At 51.2% G+C, this 20,756-nt stretch overlaps 1 protein-coding gene across 7 annotated transcripts in view; it reads left to right on the top strand.

Moving 5' to 3' along the window:
* Positions 1-20,756, top strand: part of MYOCD (myocardin) — a 254,475-nt gene that overhangs the window by 60,702 nt on the left and 173,017 nt on the right. The window contains exon 1 of one of the 7 annotated variants that reach the window (XM_083805193.1): positions 16,866-16,884. The exons of the other annotated variants lie outside the window; for them this stretch is intronic. The gene's annotated coding sequence lies outside the window, so the exon portion shown is untranslated. Of the gene's footprint in view, positions 1-16,865; positions 16,885-20,756 lie in introns of those variants that run through there. 7 annotated transcript variants of the gene reach the window in all.

The raw sequence follows: 20,756 nt of genomic DNA, 5'->3' as shown, positions 1-20,756 counted from the left end.
CTGAGGGAGTGTGAGCTCCCACCCTTCCCCTGCCCTGTGCATCTCCTTACCTTAATGCCACCTCTGCAACCCAAGTCATGCCACCACCTACCGTGGGAGCTTTCCGCACGTTCTTTGGTGACCTCCTACTCTTGCCTGGCCAACATACGACAGCCAGGCACTGTGTGATTCCTCGCTTCCCACAGTGAGGCACCTGACAGCTGTCGTCAGCAAGTCCTGTAGGTGTCCGTCAGACCCCATTCCTCTCCACGACCCCCCTGTGTGTCCATAACACCTTTAGCTCCTCTCTCCCATCTGACTGTCACTGTGCTGGCTCGAGTCATGGCCCAGCAGAGCCATGGAAGGACATGAGAAAAGCTGTGCTGGCACCGGAGAGGTGCCGAGGAGAGGGGAACAAGTGGCGGGGGCTCGTGCCCATCCGTGGCTGAAGCCATGTGCTGCATGCACCTTGTGTGACCCCAGGCCATTTTTACATGCAAACAGCTAATGAGCTGCTGGACTCAAACTGGAAAAACTTCAGTCACATCTGAGCCCAAACTGGAACAGAATGAAAAAAATGCAGTGGTTTGACTCCCTGCTAATTGAGCACTGGGCTCTGAGTTAGCAATTACCACCAGGGAAAGAAATCTGGGGTTCTTGGGCTAGGTCATGGAAAACGTCAGCTCAGTGGGGGGTGAGAAGGGGAATCAGATGTCAGGAATGATTAAGGTTGGAACTGGGAACAAAACAGGAGATGCAGCTCTGTTGTGGTAAGCCCATAGCACCGCAGGCTGGCCAGTGTATCTATTCCTGCGTTCTCTTTCTCTCCCTCTTACTTGGTTCAGAAAACCAGAAAGGGGCAACCACCACAACCACAGGAATGTAGCGGTGTCCCTAGGAACCATTAAGTAGACAAGGGGTTTTTCACTTGAGCACGAGTGTGATAAGGATAGGGAAAGTATATAGCAATCCTGAGCAGTCTGGAGAAGGTGTTTAGGGGACAGTCTGTCACTGCTTCACTCTGTTCAGGAACTAGGAGGCACTCGGTGAAATTGTCAGGTAGCAGATTTAAAGCAAACAAAAGGAAGTACTTTTTCACACAACTCATAATTCATCATGAAACTCATTACCATGGGACAGTGTAAGGCCAAAAGTATAACCAACTTCAGAAAGCAATTACATTCAGGAAGAAAAATTGTCAGGACTATTAAACACAAGGGTCCAGTGATAACCTCTCACTCACCAGATCCAAGGCTGGGAAGTGCACCAAGAAGTCTCACAGCAGAGCTCCTCAGTGTCTTACATAGTACTCCAGCATGTGTAACTGCTCACCAGTGCAGAGGGCATACTGGTACTGGGGGACGTAGGGCCGACCCAGTATAGCTGTTGTATGGTCTCTTTCAGGCTCTTTGTTCCTCTCCTGTTGAAAGCTGTCCTCACCTTGACTCTCAGCCTGAGGGAAATTAATTTGTCTTCTCCTTCAGCTGTGGTCTTTAAACATCCCAAAGATAGCCATCCCCATCACAAATAAATGAACCTCTCCTGTGCATGATTCATTTGACTGGGTATAGACATGCCCGTGCCCCAGTCCTCTTCCGAGGAGCTGGAAAACCTCATCTTGCCAAGGTTTTGCCTGACCTTTTGTTCCGGGCAAACAGGATCTGCTCAGGGCTTTAATTACCAGCCTGTTCTCCGTTAGGTGTACAGGAACCATCCTCTCTCCTTAGCAACAGATATATGAGGCCAAAACAGAGAACCAGTAATTCACTGGGTAGCTCATCAGCAGGAGTTAGATGCAAGTCTCAGTTGCTAGCTTCCCTTTGTGGTTAATGAAGAGAGAGATTCATCCTCAAATGGATCCGTTTGACCTGCCAGAGCCTTCAGATGAGATGAATCACACCTGGACATGCCACCCTGTTGTCATCTGAGTGACTGGCTCTGATCCCAGGACACCAGGCTCTTGCAGAGAGGAGAAGGCAGCTGAAATGCTGCTGCACCCCAAGGAGCTGCTGCCTTCTGCTGGGGCAAGTGCCACCTCCTGGTGCCATGCCAAATGGCTGCCCTCCTACAAATGGCACCAATGTTTGAATTGCTCGGACAGCAGGGTATGCATGTTGGGGTTAACAGAGACCAGGGACACCATGGAGACCCTCACACACATGAGCACCCATGCACAACCCCCAATGGGGGCACTCCAAGCAGCGAGCACTGGTAGGTAATGGGTGTCATGGCAGAGCCGGCCCTGGAGGCTGTCATTAATGCCATAGTCACACGTGATTGCTGCAGACAGAGACCCGGCCAGCTGCAGAGCTCTACAGTAACCAACACAGACATCTTCCAAGTACATTCAGTTCACTGCCCTGCTTCCCATCCGCCCCCACATTGGCGAGTATGTAAATAGAGGATATTCTTAGCAGGGAGGATTCCCAAGAAAATGCCATGTCTCCTTGATGCAAGCAAGGGTTTAGCATGCTGGCATGGGGAAACACTGAGGTCTTCCTAGTGACAGGAGAGTCAGAGGCTCCCACACTGGCCAGGGGTGGGGTGAGGGCTGGGGAACACTTGCTCTGCCCCAGCAAAAGAAAAAGGGGTGCAAATGCAAAGCAAGTAGATGAACACTCAATTCATGGGACAAAATACCTGCTGGAGGGAATTGCCTATTTCTGCCCTGGGGATAGACACTTCCTACTCTTCTCTGGTTTCAGTGATGTCTCTGGGGCCGTGGGTGCTTCCCACAGCATCACAGCCCCTCAGGGAACAGACGAGTGGTGTGCGCCCACCCCTGTGTTAGTGGGGCAGCAGCTGGTGTCCTTGGGCATGACCACACGCTGTGACAAATTGCTCCAGGCCATCCTAGACATGATGGAGCAAGGGACGAGGCGAGGCGGTGGGGCAGCTGGGAGCTGTTTGCTGCTACCCGTGGTGCCCGGCCCGGGGTGGAGCACAGGCACAGGGGTCAGGGCCTAGCGGGCTGACTTCGGCTCGGCTGGACTTCCTGGCCCAGACAGGGACCTTCCTCTCCCTTGTGGCTGCCTCGCAGGGAGCATAGCAATAACCCTGGGCAGCCTTTGCAAAAGGCATAGCATGGAAGCTGTGAAATCTGGGCACAGCTTCTCTTCAACATGCCTGACAAAGATAGACACAAGACTCATACTTTTCCCTGATGTGACAGGATGTGCAAGCACAAAAGCCTGTGGGACACGAGGCCTCGATCCTTGGGGGCGTGCCAGTTGGACCTAGCAGTGGTGTCGTGGGCATGCAAGCCTGGTGTGCAGAAGGAATGGGTTGTTGTGGGGGCAGAGGATGCTCTGCGTGCCCATGCGAGGCTTGGCTGGAGGCTGCTCTGACCCCATCACCACCACGTCCCACCTACCCCTCTGAGGTGCACCGGCCTTCACCTCGTCGCCCAGCCGGCTGCTTCCTGCTGAGGGTCTTACAAGACTGTTTGGAATATATGGTTTCATACAGCTCCATGCATACTGCTTTTCAACATCCTACGTAATGTTTAGTCACATTTAATAACAATAAAAGTCTCCTTCGCAGCCGCATTCTGGAAAATGGGGCCGATTTTACTAAAAACAATGAATGTGAATAGTTCATGGTCTTCTCGCATTACCCAGAGATTTATCACATCTCTTGCATAATTTAATCTCTACATCTGTGGGACACAAATGTTTTACATTTCTTACATTTATGGGCAGACATCGAAAACATCTGTGCAGACCCAACGCACAAAAACATCTGGAAGACATCTCTGCCTTTTTATGACATACGTCTCCTGATCTTTTGTCTGGAACAAGTGTGCTGCTATCAGTAGTAGCTTTATATGTCGGTTACTGGGCTTCCTGGTTGGGCTTTGACAGGCGCAGGGGAAAATGTGATCAGCTCTGAATTTCAGCCCATTTCAGCAATGAATTTCTGCAAGTGGGGAAGCAATTCAGGGAGCTTCCCACCCACCCACGCTGTGAGAATTTGGACCAGGATGGGAGCAAGGCAGCCAGGGTTTGCTACTAAGCTTGTGGACAGGACTGTTTCCCGAAGGTTCAGGCTGTGCTGAGCTGCTGCTGTTGTTTCTCTGGAGCATCCCAGGAGTGTGCAGCAAAGTAGATGAGCGGGGGATTTTCTCTGTAGTGTCTGAAATAGGAGGTGGCTTGGTGGGGACTTCAGACATGGGAGAGGCCAGGTCGCCCATAAGGACCTGGGGGATCATATGCCCCCCGAGTATTGGCCATATTCTTGCTGCTGCTGTTCATATCCCAGCCCAGAGAGAGTGAGCTAAGCACTTCCCATGAGTAGGGTGGAAGGGAATCACAGCACGTGGAGGTCTTTGTTTCAATCTGCTGCTTCTGTACATTCCCAGTGTTGTGTCTGAGACCTGCTGGCTGCATCTCGTTGAGCCCAGGGAACAGGGCACGGCCTTGTGCAGGCAGCGTGGGGCTCACCAGCCATTGCCCTGCCTGCACCCACTGCAGAGTGTCGCCACCAGCCCCGCCACCCTTCCCAGCTGGAGGGCATCCAGCCTCTTCTGCAGTGAAGAGAGCATAGGCATCATTCCTGGATTATTTAGGCCCTGCCACTTGGCCATTAGGTTGAAGAATAGGCTGTGGCTTGTTTTATTTTAGCAATGTGGATGGAGATGTAGCAACTCATGGACATGCTGTGGCTATTACTGGTTGCCTTAGAGATCTGGTTGGGAACCTGCTGTGGTGGTGGAAAGGTCTAGAGACACTGATGAAATGTTTTGGGGGACTGAGAGAAAAGTGGTAACAAGCATGATGGGTTGTGTGGTTTGGAGCAGGAAGGTGGGTCCTCAGAGGTGTAGCAGGAAGTCAGCTTGGTCAGCTGAAGAGAGTGGATAAATATGCCATGAAGGGAAAGGGAGAGCTGGGAAGAAGCCTGGAAGAGAAGCAATACCAGTAGTGATGAAAAGAGACGCAATGTGCTAAGAACAGCAGGCTGGGGAATTATTGTGGCAGGCACGAACAGTTGCTGGCAGTTATCACTCACGTGTGTTTAATGTAAAAACTGGCTTAAGCAGAGCTGGAAGCTTGGTGGAAACCAAATGATGAAACTTTCTCTAAGTCTGTGCTCTGCTCTGGGTCACGCATGTCAGATTTTCTCCCTAGACAATGCCTGTGTTACTCCATCAGGACCAGTCCCGCATGCTCCAGTGATGGGTGATGGTGAGCAGGTGGCATTTGGGACTGTGCAGGGACTCACTAGGTGTGAACCAGCTGCCTTCTGCCTGGACAGAGACCTGCAAAACATTGCTGGGGAAACAAGTCCAGCTCTTTACAACCAGTCATCAAATGCCCTTCCTGCATTTCCTGCCTGCTCCTGGAAGGGCTCCTGGCCACCTGCCATGAGCTGTCAGTGGCATTTGCCACAGGGTGCCTGCCCCACAGCAGTGCATGGAGATTGTGGCACCCTCCCACCTTCTACCACCCTCAGGAAGACAGGTGAAATATGGTGTCCTTGCAACCAGCCATTGCTTTCCTTGGGGCTGTTCATGTGAAAGGGTTTCCAGGGCAGCATAGGCTGCTTGGAGGGGTTGATTGAGGCTAACATGAATGGACATGGGGCACCTGTCCCTCTTGGACATTCATGGGGAGCTGGGCCCATGCTGCAGAGTGGTCCATGCTCCCAGCCAGGTGCTGAGCACGGGAAGCTCCAGGCAACAAACCCTAAGGCCAGCTCGTGCTTCCCTTCCTGGCATGCCCCTACGTTCTACAGATATGCTCCTCAGACCTGGTGCCTAGGCAGGGGCATGGTTATGCCCATCTGATGTCTTGGGCTGGTGACCCACCCTGAGCCACCCAGACAGGCAGAGAGTGGAAGAGAGCATGGGGACTTGAAATAAGACAAGTCCATGGGGACTTGAAATAAGAGAAATGCCAGCTGTTCCCCTCGCTTTTGTGCCTTGACAAAGTCATTGGGGCTGCAGTGATGCTCTGTGAATACGCCAGGGGATACGCATGACCCAAGTGTGTGCTTACTTGGCAAATGCACTTGTTGCAGTGGCTCAGGACTCCAGCAGGGACCTCCCTGGCATGGTCAGGATCTATCAGTAATGGCAGGTGAAATGACGAGGGTTGAGGTGTGTCTCACTGACACCCCAAAGAACAGTAACTGTGCAGGTGAGAACGCTCCTGGGACTGTGTGCTCCCAAGCCCCAGCACATCCTACGTGCACTTGGCCCTTCAGCCAGGTTTCCCTCTTGGCCCCTGCCTTGTTCCTGTTTCTCTGAGCAGGAGCTGCCCGAGTTCAAGGCAGACCTCCTGGCAGCAGCAGGGAGGACTGCTCCTCTGGGAGCTCGGCTGCAGCCCCATTGTTAGCACTGCCTGTTCCCAGCCGGACTGCTCCGCGGCACAGCTAGAGGATCTGCTGCTGTTTGTCACGTTCAGCACAGCAGGAACAGGTCAGCTCCAGAGGACCTTGTCTTTTTGGTTAGGAGCAAGGCAGGAACACGCACAGCAGCTGCCCTGTGCTCGCAACGTTAATTCAAACGAGCCCATGCATGGGGACAGTGAGCAGCAGGTGAGCAGAGAGGCTGGGGGATGAAGGACGTGACTGGAGTGCCACCGCTGTCACAGAGGTGAATGCTCTCATCTCGGAGCTGAGCACTGGAAAGCACCAGCCAGGTCTGCTGGCCGGGTGATGAGCCTGGAAGGTGACTCCCAGCAAGAGGCCTCTCGTGACATTAAAAAAACTTCTGTTGTGCTCCAAATAATAAGTCAACATACCATTGTTTTCTGCACAACTGAGCACCTTAAAAATGCTCATGTCAGAACAGAACAAAACTTGTATTTCAGAAAGTCTGAAATGTTTTGCATGAGTTTTGGCTTCTTTTTCATTCCAGGAAAAAAAAAAAAAGTAGCAACCTTAATTGTTAAACAATGTGTCATCATGACAGAAAAATCTGGAAAGATTTTGCACAGATGTATATATCGGAGTTCTTTGAACATCTTCAAATTTATACCTTTCACATTTTTAACAAGGAAAAAAAAGTTAGTATGTTCTTATAGATTTAAATTTTGACAGATCTGTATTTGCTAGTGCCAAAATGTTTTCCTTAAATTTTGTGAATAAATTCCCAAAATTTTCTTATTGCCTGGGCAATTTCGTTTTGCCTGCATTCTGATATAACGTGGGATTACACGAGCAGATGTTATTTTTCCACAGGACATGATGTGTAAACTCAGACTTTTGGAGACCTATAATTTGACCAAATGTAGCTGGACTTTCCCAGATACCTGGTTGTGAGCCGTTGGTCTGAAGCAAAGAAGTTCGATATTCTGAATAGAAGCTTTGAGGAGCTTTTTATCATGGACAAAAACAACATTTTTCCCAAATCCTGTTCTAAGGAATGGCTGACCTGTTTAAGCTGAGTGCTTGCAAAACGTTCGACTGGAAGCAGACATCCTGGCAGTCAGATCTGGGGCTTGGCAAAACTTAAGCTACAAAAGGTTTACAGCAGAGAATTGATTGACGTTACCTGTCTGTGTTAATCACAGAGCCTGTGTTTTCCATGGTTTTTAGTAATACTTCTGAATTCCAGGATGGAAATAAGAAATCAGCACAGTAGCTTTTTCTATCTTTCTCCATGAGTAGCAGGAGACACAGGGGAGAAGTGTCCGTATCATACCTATTTTCAAGGCTTGTTCTAGGAGATAAGGCCAGGGCTGTGTACAGCCAGGGCAGTGGATGTGGTGGTGGAGACCCAGAGCAGCTGTGGTGATGCCGCTGGGGGGCCATTGCTGTCTGAGTCTTCTCCTTCCATGGAATGGTCCATGCACCTACCAGCACCATGCTTGGCTGTTTCAGCAGGATCTGACCCATGGTTGTACCAGGAGAGCTGACTTGTGTATGCCCTTTCCAGTCTGGGCCAGTGCCCGCAGTCTGGAGCAGAACCCAGAGCTTTGGAAAGCATCGATAGCTATCTGACCTCTGAATCACGGCTTTGAGATGACAAAAATTTGCAGCCAAAATGCAGCCAGTTCCCAGATAACGGCCTCCAGACTCCCAGGTTGGCCAGTCAGGGTGACAGAGCCAGCCTCTTCGTGCCCCTGCAGCACGGCCTGTGGGAGTGGGGTGGGCTCCTCCTCTACAAAGCCCTGAGAGGACCAGGAGGCTGGGGATGTGCCCATCTGCCTCCGGGAGAGCTGGAGCCTCCACAGCTTTGGGAGCTGGCAGGGAAGATGTACTCAGAAGTGAGACTTGGCAGGGAAGGTCTGCAGGACGAGAACTCCCCAGGGGCAGCCACTGCTCCCCCCAGACACAATACTCCACTGCTTCCAAGCACGTTTTTCACAGGCAGCTTTGGATAATCAACGGGAATGTTAAACACCAAAGTGAGTAACACGCCTGACCGGAATTTCTCTGCAGGACACAGTGCTCTTGTGGTCCTCACCAGGGGCAAGAAGAGGGCAGTGGAACAGGTCAGCATTCCCGGGCCACCTGAGTGGCTTAACCTATGCTGAGAGTGTCTTGGACACTGCAGGAGTTGCATAGTCTGGGTGTGAGAAGGCTGACAAAGTCACTTCTGTGCATGGTGCTACCTTGCTTTGCTGTTGGGAATGGCAATGCTCCTTGAAGGTATGGGCAAGGAAAGAAAATTGCTGAGCCCTCTTTGCTTAGCAGCCCTGCAGCTCACAACTCTGAAAGAGACTTCTGTGCCCCAGTGTCCCCAGGGTGCTCTGTGCCCCTGTGTGGCCAGGCCCTGGGGTAGTGCAGAGGGGAAGGTCCTCGGCTGGAGGAGAGAAGGATGGAGGCTCTCCTCCCTGGGACACCTCTCTTCGTGGCAAAGGAAATAAGCACCCTCTTCCCAAGTGCAAAGGACCAGAGGGGTTCAGTCTCCCACCACAGTGGTCCCCGTCTCCTCTGTGACGTGAGGTAGGCACGCTCTGCATTCTAGATCCCCAAAAGCTTGTGCACCTCCGGTCACCCAGAAAAGACTTGGCTCTGCTGCCAAAGCCACAGCCACTTGTCTCCCCTTCTGACTGGGGAATGAGCAGCACCTGTCCCTGGGCTCCAGGGACGTGAGCCCTTCATGTGCATCAGAGCTGAGCCATGGCCCACATGCACAGGGACGGCCGCAGGGGAGCTCCCAGCACAGCAGGGCCCTGTGTGAGCAGCAGGTGATGGTGATGAGCGCCAGTGGCACCCCAGGCTGGGGGGTGGTTCCCCTGCAGGCACACTTCTTCTCCCAAAGCAAGACCTGGTAGAGCCAGCAGCTGGGGAGAGCCCAGTTGGTGCTCAGGATGCAGTGGCAGGAGCTAGGGCCACAAAACCTGTGACCGAGGGTGCTGCTGCTGGCCACCCCTGCATCCTGCGGGAGGCCGGAGGATGTGGTGGCACACTTGGTGGCTGCTGGCACTGTAGCAGGGAGGCACATCCAGCCAAGGCCAAGGGCCTTTGGGGCTGCAGGAAGGTAGTATGAGATTAGATTTTTCTTTCACAAAAACATAACATTTTCATCTTTTTAATGAAGTGTTCCTGCTTACATGGGAGTACGACAGGGGTTGTTTATTTATTTGTGTTTAATAACTGAGAAATGTTTACTTCTGGGGGATTCTTCTGGTTTTCTTCCATGGAAATCCTCCCCAAATGTTCAAGGTGAAAAGGGCTTTTTTTTTTTTTTTAATTAAAAATTCTGCTTTGGCAAAAACGCTACTCTCCATCAAGAAGTGGAATATCTGCCCAGTCCCGGGGCTCAGCACTCTGGTGCCCACGGAGCAGCAGGCATCTGCAGATGATCAGCAGCTCCCCCATTTGGGACTCATTTGGGGAGCCAGCACCGGCGTCGAGGTTGCTCCTGCTCTGAGCCCTTCCAGGAAACCTCCCTCGGATTCCTGGCGTGGGCTTGGGCTCTGTGATCTGGCATTGACCCCCAGAAAGGCACACAGAGACTCATTATCATTTGCTGACCCAACTTCTGTTTTCATTCCTCATGACAGGAATCTGCACAGTGTTTAATGCAAACAGAGGAAACACATTTACTGCCCTTTCTAAAAAATTCTGGTGTTACAAAGTCACGTTCAGAAAGTCGGAGCAACTGAATTCCTCTGCCTCTGCAGGCCCAGGTCTTCTTATGCTCTTGGGTTGGGAAAACATCTTAAAAGCATCCTCCTAGGAGATATTTCTTCTATACATATTGGACCCTCACTGAAGGGCTCTTGGGCCGGGTGTAAGGTCATTCAGATTGTCTGCTCCCAGGAACAGCCACTTCTCTGCAGGAAACCTTGTTTCAGCTCTAATTCTCTCCTTCAGAAACCAGATTTTATGGTATCTTGATCTTCTCATGGGCCCAGCATGATACGTGGATCTCAGCTGCATGACTGTAGGGTTGGCAGTCCTCAGCCAGCACATATGGATTTTTCCACCTTTTAAAACAGTAATTAGTCATCACAGCACTGCTAATTAGAAAGTAAACCTGACTCCTGGGTGCAGCTGAGCTGCTCACGGCGTGCGATGAGCACAGACTCGGGCAGACTTTAGGAGGAAGCATCTCTTCAGAGCAGCATTCCAGAAATGTTCCCCTCCTGAGAGCCTTTCTCTGGTTCAGGACCCGTCTCTGATCCCTCGTTTTGCTCCCTCCTCTGAGGGCTTTAAGTATAGCCTGCTCCCAAGATCACAGCTAGAAGAGATCCAGTATTTTGCTGAATCTCTTTTGGGGCGCTGTCTGGTATGAAAGACATCCAGATCAGTTCTCTAAGACACTACAGTCCTGGAGTGTCTGACTTAATATGGTTGGTGCTCGTGGCCAGCAGCAGTTAGGAGGGCTACAGCACGACCGCTTTATCAATGCACTCATGGAGGCAAGGCTAACTGATGTTCAAGGAGTGCTTTCAGCAGGAAATAGATGGAACTCAGCATCAGAGAGACTTCAGGGAGGTTACAAAGGGCGAATGACTTCCAAAATAAGGCTTTGGTTTGTAGGCACTGTATCAAAGTGGATTCAGGTTCAAACGTATACCCATTTCACTCTGGTTTTAGTGCCGCTGGCTGGTGTGGAGTTACACCAGAAAGCTCACATGAGATGGGGGCATCCTCTGCCCTGGCATGGGCCAGCCTGGCCATGGCATCAATCCCCCTGCCATGTGCTGCCACAGACCTTGGGACCTGCCCCAATGCATTCAGAAACAGATCTGAAAGGAAGAGAGTATTATTTTAATCAAATTGGTGCTCTGTGCATTGCTGCTGAGAGCAGCCTGGAGGATAATGCGTTGTTTTGAGGGTGCTTCACTGCTGTAGGTGCTGTGACCTGTTAAATCCCATCAGGAAACCCATTTAGAGCAGCTTCAAACACATCTGCCATCCTTTGGGGCTTCTTAATCTCCAGTATATCCCAGCAGAAAAATTTACATTTGCATTCTTGCAGAAACTTAGAAATACAGTTTAAATATTCAGCACGCCATCCCACCTTACACCTGCTGGCTCTGTTGGCCCTGACAGAAAGACTCAGTCACTTTCTTGAATGCTACAGCACCGCAGATCTTTGGCAGTAAGCTGATGCTGTGGTAAGACTGTGCTGACACAGCAATACTTTTTGCTGTACAACTAAAATTTTGGGCCATGAGAGCAACAAGTCTTAAATCAGGTGAACTCCAAGACACTTGTCTCAGGGACAGGGTGGAAGCAAAAGTATTCTTCTGGAAACACGTGTGGTGCACCAGACCTCGTGAACAGGCTGCTCACCTTGTGCACATCCCGAGGAACATGGGCTGCCCAGAGCTTTTGGACCTGTTCTCCACATCACCCATGGCCCCGTGTTTGTAGGACTGTGGGATGCACGGGGAGTCTTACGAAGTCATCTGTCTTGGGCAGCCCACAACTAAATGCTGTTACCAGTTGACTTTCTAAGAGGGGGTCTGACAGTGACGGGCAGTGCTGCTAGTCCATGCTGCTTACAGAAAGAGTTAGGAGCACACAGCTCAAAATCCCTGCTCTTCAGTTAAGTGAACTGTGTATCTTACCAGGTCTGCAGATGAAACAAAGAGCTGTCATGCCGAGAGTGGCTTCACAGTCTTACCCTGTCCTCGACATAAAGATTAAGGGAAGCAGTTCTGGTTCAAGTGTTTGAGTGGTGCCTGTATAATTCAATTTCATGCTTGTTCATTCCCTCTGAAGTGGTGTATGCAGGCAGTCACTTGAAAGGGGGAAAATCTTGCTCTCTGTGAACTTTCATACATTCAGAGAGATTTTTAGTAATTGGTAAATCCTGCTTCAGACCCTTCTTACTGTGAGAGATGCTGATGAGAACGGGCTTGTTTGCATAGAGGTTTCTGAGGATGAGGGGTCACTTACATTCTCTTTATGTCCAAACCACCCGAAACTTTTTGCACCCTTCAGAATTGGTGCACACGTCTCCCCCGTGCGCTTGTGTTGGGATGGCAGCTGGGGGTTCTGAGTCACAAGACTTTCCTGGGGGTGTCACAAGCTCTACAGCTGTGAGGCATACTGGCAAAGCAGTGTCCCACTGGCTGTGGTTGGCTGTCAGTCCACATTAGTCACTAGTGATTTGCACCAGGATGTGGGGTTTTCATACACTGGTACCAGGGTATGGCACAATGGGTGAGTGGTGACCAGGAAGGATGCTCACATGCTAATTAATTGTTTTCCTTGCAAATTGGTGGGACTATTGGCACACTTGGCCGTAGTGGCCAGTGGGATGAGATTAATTGCATATCCTCACTGTGAATGCTTGTCCATGGCCACAGGGCAGGAAAGCAGAGTCCCACCTGCACAAGGAGTGGGTTTAGGGGCTGGAAAACAAATCAACAGCTTCAGCTGCCTTTGGGTTTGCTCTTACTGTTGCCATAGGTTGTCCGGGAGCAGTGGTGGTTAGAAACCCCTAACCTCAACTGCAAGTGTATTTATGGTCAGTGCAAAGCCAAGCTCTTGTTCGATCCTTGCCCTGCAAATGGAAAAGCTCCTTCCTCTGAAGAGAGTGCAGACATGCTGAAAGGCAATCCTGTTCCACACAAATTCCTTCTGGGGCTCAGAAAGTTCTCTGTCTCTCTCCAAACAATATTCAAGGAACTATCTCCTGCTCGCCAAGACTGTGGTGTGCACCATACTCTCCTGCAAGCCCAGCTTGGTTGAGCCACAAGCTTTTCCAAATTAGAAGCAGGTAGCAAAGGCCGAGGTCTTCACCACGACCTGCAAGCACCCAAATCAGGTGGGCTCCTCATGACCCAGGACATGCTTGTGCACGTGCCAGTTGGCCACACAGAGAGCTGTGACAGCACTCCTGCCGTTCCACTTAGAGGCAGCATGGCCTCAGCCCTGGCTGTGATGGGGATGAGGATGATCGTGATGTACTGCAGGGCAGATCCTGCTGCAGGTCACAGCTGCACTTGTCCATAGGGCCTGAGGGAGGCACAAGTACCCAATGGAGCTTCCCTGGCACACCCAGGTCATCTCAGAGAGCTCAGCAGGCTTTGATATTACTCCTGAAGACCTTGTACCTAACACCTCCCTGGTGTGTCACAGCCTCAGCAAGTCCAGAGCTCAGGGATACAAGGGAGTACATGACACATTCTTCCTTCCCCCCTGAGCCCATAGGATTCTCCCTTATCCCATTTTTGTATTTTTGGATTTTACCCTGGCATGCCATCAGTGCTTCTTGTTCAGGATGTGGAAGAGCAAATAGCTTGGTTAAATGTAGCAGCTCTGCCTTTCTGTCTGTGCACGCGGTTGTCTCTGGGCCTCAGGTGAATGCTGCCAGCAGGGATGAGCAGGTCAGGATCCAGGTGGCTGCATAGGTGTGGCCACATCCCATATGGGTGCAGGAAGGGATTTGGGACTGCAAGGGGATGTGTGTCCACTCAGGTCCCAAGGATGTGGTTTGTCATGATGGACTTTTGGGACTTGTGTTTGTGCTATAATTTTTTATCAAAATCTTAGCTCATAGGGTTAAATCAGCACTGCTTAAAAGAAAGATCAAGCTCCACAGCACAGGTGCTCATCTGCCCTGGTCCTGCCCCTCTGCCCAGTGCTGTCCCAAATGCCTGGCATGTGGCTTTTGCATCCTGGTTGTGCAGGCAGCCTGCAGGAAGATGAATGAGACAGATGGGGCTTGCTCCAGGGAGCTTTGGGTAATGGTGCCTTACACCCAGACTCTGGAGTCAGATAGAATGAATGAGACACAATTATCAGACCACTGGCAGAAGGAGATGACCTTTGTTTTTTTCTTTTTTTTTTTTTTTTTTTTTCTCGTCATGGCACTTGGGCAGCTGGTGGCAGCAGGGAGTCCTGAGGGACAAAAGGGCAGCAGATGCCTTGGCAGGGAAGAGCAGATGTTGACAGAGCGAGATGGTGGAGAAGAGGTGAACTCTCCAGTGCTGGGGGAACTGGGAGACAGAGGTGTGTGGTGTTGACATTGGCCAGACACCAAGAGATTTCCTGTTCTCTGGAGAGCCCTTGTCAGCAAACCGCAGCCCCACAGGCAGCAGCAGCAGCACGGAAAAGCTGTCCTGCAGAGCAGGGGTCAGCATGGCTAGGCTGCTGCCTGTGCATAGGATGGGAGAGGACAGGATGGGATGGGGTGGAATAAGACAGCTGCTTGCAGCAAGATGCCCCATTTTTCTGTCCTTCCATGTTCCTCCCCCAGTCTGCCCCCATCATGACAGCAACAGGATGCTCTATCAGGGCACGGAACCAGTAAAAGCAGTGTGGGATCACAGGAGTGCCCTTTTCCATTGCCCCTCTTGCCAGGAGGACAAACTGGGGTTGCAGCCCCAAGGCATCCCTGAGCAGTCCTCTGCTCCCATAGCATCATCCCTGCTGCCCAGCGAGTCCCAGAGCACCCACCAGCCCTCCTCGCCCCAGGGCATCACCGCAGCCAGCCCTGGGCAGCGGTGCCAGCATTGCCCCGGGGGCTCACACATGATGGCCCCACGGATGTCCTGGTGTTGCACCCGTGCACCCTGTAATGACACCGTGCTGTGCCACTGCCTGCACCCGGGGCACTTGCCAGGCAGCCAGGAGCCAGGCTGGTGGTGGAGCTGGCATTTCCCTTGAGAAAGGGAGAGCATCTCTGTGCTGAAAGCAGGCTGATACCGAAGGCAAGATTTACGAGCGCATTGTCCTGTTGCCAGTAGACATTTGACCAGCACCCCTACACATGACATTTGTTTGTTCAAATGTAACACAATTCATGGACTCTTTAGGAGAGTGTTGATGCTGTGACATTAAGCAGCCGATTACTCCTGTGCTTGGCAGGCGCTCAGTCCTGCTGCGATATGGCTCCTGCCCAGCACCTTCCCTAGCAAAGTGCATTGGCATAAATATGTGAGTAATGCAGGTGACAGGCACTGTGGCTCTGGCTGATTATCCATTGCTTTTATGTAATTTATGCTCCAAAAGTAACTGTGCTCAATCTTGTCCATGAACTTGATTCCTTTCATGTGGTTTTCTGTGCTAACGAGATTAAATCAGTTCCAATAGGCACCGTTTTAATGGAGATGATAAACTTTTATTGAACTCAAGCACATTAAAATGAAATGTAAGCAATAGGTGACTTTAGCATAAGTCTAGAGTCTTTTCCAATCTGGATCAAGCCAGCATACCTTCCCTGTTAAGCAACAGCCAGCACCCCAGCACGTTTTATGAGCTCCTAAAAGGGCCGAAAAATCCTTCCCCCACCCTGCTTCCTTGTTGCAAGGAGCTGGGGGCTGGGTCCGAGCATTAATGGGAGCAGCGTCCTGACCTGGGGGTGCAGCCATGAAACGAGGCGTAAACACGGCTAAGTACAGGGCTTCACATCTCCCGAAAACAGGAAAGCAGGGGATGGGTAATTTGGTGTTTTACAGCAGCTTTGTCTGCTAATCTGTGATCTGTTTGGTCTGCCAGTAGGATTATTATGGTGGGTTTACTGAAGAAGTGCCAAAAATGATGTTAAATAAACTGTTTACACAATGTAACTACAGGCTGAAAAGCTAAACAGAGAGTCCCAAACTCAGCCCCATTGCAGGTTTGAACAAAAATAAACCTCTCGACACTTTCAACTGGACACTGCCGCTCTGCAGAGTCTGCTCTGTTTGTTGAATATTAAAACATAAAATTAATGTGTTTCCCCCTCTTTCTGGGGCTCTTTCCAAAGGTCTCATGGCTGGAAACATGATCGGATCATTTTGAGCTCCTTGGCTGTCCTTGGAATTTGCTGTGATCGTTTTATCCATTATAAAATATTCAAGTTTCAGAATGACTATAGGAAAGACTATCATTCTTTAGAAGTGGGTTGTGTAATGTTGTTTTTAAGAGGACAGGAAGAGCGCGAGCTTGTTCTTTGCTTTCCAAGGATTTATAAGGGAGATGTGGGTGACAGAAATGCACGGTGGGGAGGCTGGCCACGCAAAGTGCCATCCTCACCAGGGGGTGAGTGGTGTGGGAGAGCCATCCACTGACTTAAAGGACAACTTGGAGAGGTGCAGGAGTTTTCATCCCTTTCCTTCACTTTTGCCTGTATTTGACATGAGTGTATTCTTGGCAAAGGAAAAAAGCTTGAATGGAAGCTGGAAAAATCAGTGGTGTTAACTTCTTGGCTAAGGAATCATGCGCAAATCACTCTTGATTTCTGACTATTTCTGTCAGACACAGTGTCCCTGTAAGAGCCAGGCAGTTTCTGTAGCACATAGGATAAGCACGCAGTTTGTGCAGGACCCATCAGTTGCAGCCTGTGTTTGTTCCAAGTCCTTGCTTTAGCATCAGAGGGTTGGGATTTGTTTTTTGGTTTTTTTGTTTGTTTTTTTTTTAAACTACAGTGAGATGAATATGGCATAACTGGCATTGTCGTCAGCTTCAAGGCTCCATCTGGGACAAATATTTGGTGTTTGTGCAGGGTTTGTACCACATTGCATAAAGATCAAGGAAGCAGACGTGCTGGCCATCGACAGTCTTGAGGTAGGACACCATGCACCCGCCACTTCCTGTGCAAAGGTTGTATCACTGTTTTCTGAGCATGCCAAAGCTGTGGGCAGAGAAGGATCATTGGCATCATTTGCATGGGATTTCAAAAGTCCCTCATAATAGGCAGCTGAAGGAGCTGGGTCATCCAGGTCACAGCCCCAGGTCCAAACTTGGGAGCAGGAAGCAAAGAAAGCCCGCTTTGTCCTGGTGCTTCTACATTTCCTGACAGGTTCGGTGCTGTCAGATGTTGCTAGGGATTGCGTACAAAAATGAAGGAAAAAGATATGGAGGTGCAATGTAGAGAATGCCACATGATGCTGCCTGTGCAGTTTAGGTTGAACTTCATGTGTGTGCTTCATGGGATATGTTTTAGTTATAAGAAGATTTTTTATTTTTATTTTTTCCCTATAGGAACCAGCTTTATTCCAGGTTCTTTATTTAAGGTACATTATTTATGTACCTTGCTTGTTTTGCAAAGCTGTGGTTATATTAAACATGTAGTCATTTAAAGGTTGGGAAAATGGGAAAAATGTAGTAATAAAACACAATTTCACCTTAAAAATAGACAGCAAACCCAGCAGATCTGTCCTCATAGCAGTGCACAAAAGGTCACCACAGGGTTTGTTTCCCTCCATCACCCAAACTCAGCAGAAACAGAGTGCCGGGCACTCTGGGTATGGTATGAGATGACCAGCAAATCCTTCTCCTGCTGGCTGCCCAGCATCTTGCTGTAGTAGCAGTGTAGCAGCACTGACAGAGGCAGGCTCCCCATTACTGGCCCCAGGGCCAAGGTGGCACCACGACACTGGCACTTGGGAGCTGGGGCGCAGTTGGGGGCTGCAGGGGCTGGGGCTGCTCCCTGCCACCAGCTCATCTGGACAGGCCCAGCACGCTGCAGTCACAGAGGACAGCCAGACACGGCTCAACATCACAGGTACTAGAGCAAAAGGGGTTTTCAGGTCCTCGTGTAGTTGGGTGGATTTGTCACAAAGGATGCAAGAGCCCTGAGACGCCCTCCCCAAGTCATCTCTCAGATCTCTAAAGGACAGGCTTCCCAGCAAAGCCTTGACAATAATTGGAGAAAATCAAGTGTTTCCCCCTAATTTTGCTTTTTAGAAGGATTAAACTTGTTCTTTGCTGAATCTGTCACAAATTGTTCAGCCCGAAGGGTTAAAGTTTGGCAGTGCTGCAAGCAAACGAACAATGGGTCATATCATGGAAACTGTCAGGCAACCTTAAATATAGCTGTTATGATCTGCATAGTCTGCAATGCTCTGGAAACCAGGATGAGCAGTAAAGGGAAAAAATTCATAGAGGCCATAGAGTTGTTTAGGTTAGTCAAGAACAGAGAGGGCTGCAGGGAGCTGAGGAAAGCCAAAGGGCACCCGGGGAGAGGGAGGGCAGTGGGAGCAAGGGAAGGAATCTGCCTGCTGGGGGGGACGCAGGGATGGGGCAGAGCGGGGGCAGGTTGCGTGGTTCAGTGGCTTATCTGATGGCAGCTGGTGACCCCATCTTCCCCGTTCTCCTTCTTGTGCAGCCTGTCCAATGTGCTCAAACCTAAGGACTGATTTAGGGTTTGAATAAACCTAACTGACGAGCCAGGAGTCAGTGCTGGGCTCAGCGTTGACGTGGAGGTCCCAGGTCCTCTGAGAGGAGCTGAAATCCACCCCTTACCACCCACTGGGGGCTGCAATGTCTGCTCCTTCCCTAGACAGCATCCCAAGTATCCCAACCAAAGCAGCCAGCAAACATGGGCTGAACTTGGAGCCCAAAGGCTTCAAAGCAAGTCGGAAACTATTTTATCACGGGAAGATCAGTGCAAGCTGCAGTGCTGGATGCGGTCGGGTGTGGGGCTGGGAAGCCCTCTTACGGGAAATATCTCTTAATGTGCTTTCTGAGCACGAGCCTGGCAAGAGGAGGAGTCGCTGAGGAGGGCTCTGCTATGCAGGAGGTCAGACCCAACATCCCTTCTGGCCTCCAGCTCCTCAGGCAGATGCTTAGCTGGAATATGGTGTAATAGCCACACAGCCCAGATGATTTGTACATTTAGCAGAGCTTTTCCTTCCCACTCTCCCTCCCCACTGCCCATGTCTCTCTGCTTCCTCCGTGGGCACTGTCGGGTAGTGGGCGGTGTTGGAGTACCCCAGTGCCCCCCCGCATGATGTCCATGGCCACTGGCTCAGACCTGACACTGGATCTGGAGACTCAGGGGCACCACAGCCACCACACCAGCAATGAGGTGGTGGTTTCTCTGCTAGCTGCTAGCTTGTTGCTTCCTGGCTGTGTCTTTGGAACCCCTTGGGGACATAATGCAGCTCTGTCTGGGTACAGGGATAGCAAAGCTGCCCTGGGAGGGGGCTTTGGCTCCTCACCATGCCCTGCCTGCCCGTTCCTCCCAGAAACCCCACGTCTATCCCAAGAGCTGTGCTGGCCCCTGGGCTCACCATCTCTAGGGCTTCCTGTGATGTCCCCAACACCTCCCATACCCAGCGCCCTGCCTGCTCCCCTCACCCCCGGCTTATGGCCCAGAGCAGCATCCTGATGTGCCAGGAGGGACCAGGCAGCTCTCGGACATCCCCTCGCCGCCGGGGTCACTGGAGGATCCGCGGGGGACGACTGGGGGCAGGTCGGTGCCAGGGAGACGCCCCCTGTGCGACGTGGCACAGCGCTGACCTGAGTATTTCCACTGGCCTTTTCTTGACCATTTTTGGTCCCTTTCATTTGTTTTTGAATGTGTTCCTCCTCTTTGCCCAAGTTCTTTGCGCTAATTGGGAACTGGCTCCTCTCGGGGTGGGAGGTCTGTCAGGACTGCCTCATGACAGATTTACTTTGTCTCCCTGACTCCGCATTTTGGCAGTTTGGTTCTTCTGCAATGTTCTGGATTTGGATTTTACTTCTCAGTGCTGATATCCTCACAATAGGCAGCCTATGGATTGACTAAATTAAAACATAACGAGCTGGAATGCAACTGGCAGCTCTGCGAGATTCCCATCAGGACGGCGGTGGCTGCAAAGGCACAGCTGAGCGGTGTCCTGGGGTGCGCGGGTGGGCGGCCGCAGCCCCACCGCGGGTGGAGGAGACCACGGTGGGACGCGTGTGCCCGCGCAGCACACCGACAGCAGAGCCCCGCTGCGGGCAGGGCCTGCGGGCACTGGCAGGAACACTGTGCTGATCTCCATCAAGGTGCTGACAGGCGTGAAGTGTGGCTTAGCAGAGCTGAGGTGAAGCAAGTTCAGAGAGAGTCAAGTCAGAGAGCTGAACTGCTGCCGCTGGGAGGCAGGGGATTTAGCTGTTCCTCATAAACGGCATCGGTTCTTGCGCCCTACAGCCTCTGGGTGCATCATCCCTCGTCACTCCAATGCTGGAGTCTCTTCTCAGCCCCAGCACTGTGTTATGAGTGCCACCAGAACCCTCTGTGGCTGAGTCTCTCCTGCTGCATGGTGGCACCATCTTCATGTCAGCCTTGCATCTTGGAGATGGGAGCCTGGAGCCTCTCTCCTGCTGCCTCCCATCCCCAGGGTGTCCATCCAGTAGCTCTACTAGTACACACTTTCCTCTTTCTGTTTCCTCTCCACATTTCCCATTGTGTGTGCATCCAACTCCCTCAGATCCATTTTCAAGCGAGAGGGGCTTTGCTACCCTATTGCTAGCCTGACTCAACCTGGCAGGTCACCAGGTGTGATGGTCTCAGAGGACAGCCCAGTTCTGTGGCCTGTATGTGGAGGTGAAACACGGTGTCACTGCATTTGTGAAGAGCAGCCAGCGAAAGGAAGAAAAGGAAATCTTGGGTGGCACTGAATGTGGGAGGCTGTGGCCAGCACGGGATGGTGGGAATGTTCATCCCGGCTTGTCAGGCTTCGGAAGGA

This window comes from Anser anser (genome assembly GCF_964211835.1).
Source record: "Anser anser genome assembly, chromosome: 19".
Taxonomy (NCBI): domain Eukaryota; kingdom Metazoa; phylum Chordata; class Aves; order Anseriformes; family Anatidae; genus Anser; species Anser anser.
This window is presented reverse-complemented; position numbering and strand designations above follow the sequence as displayed.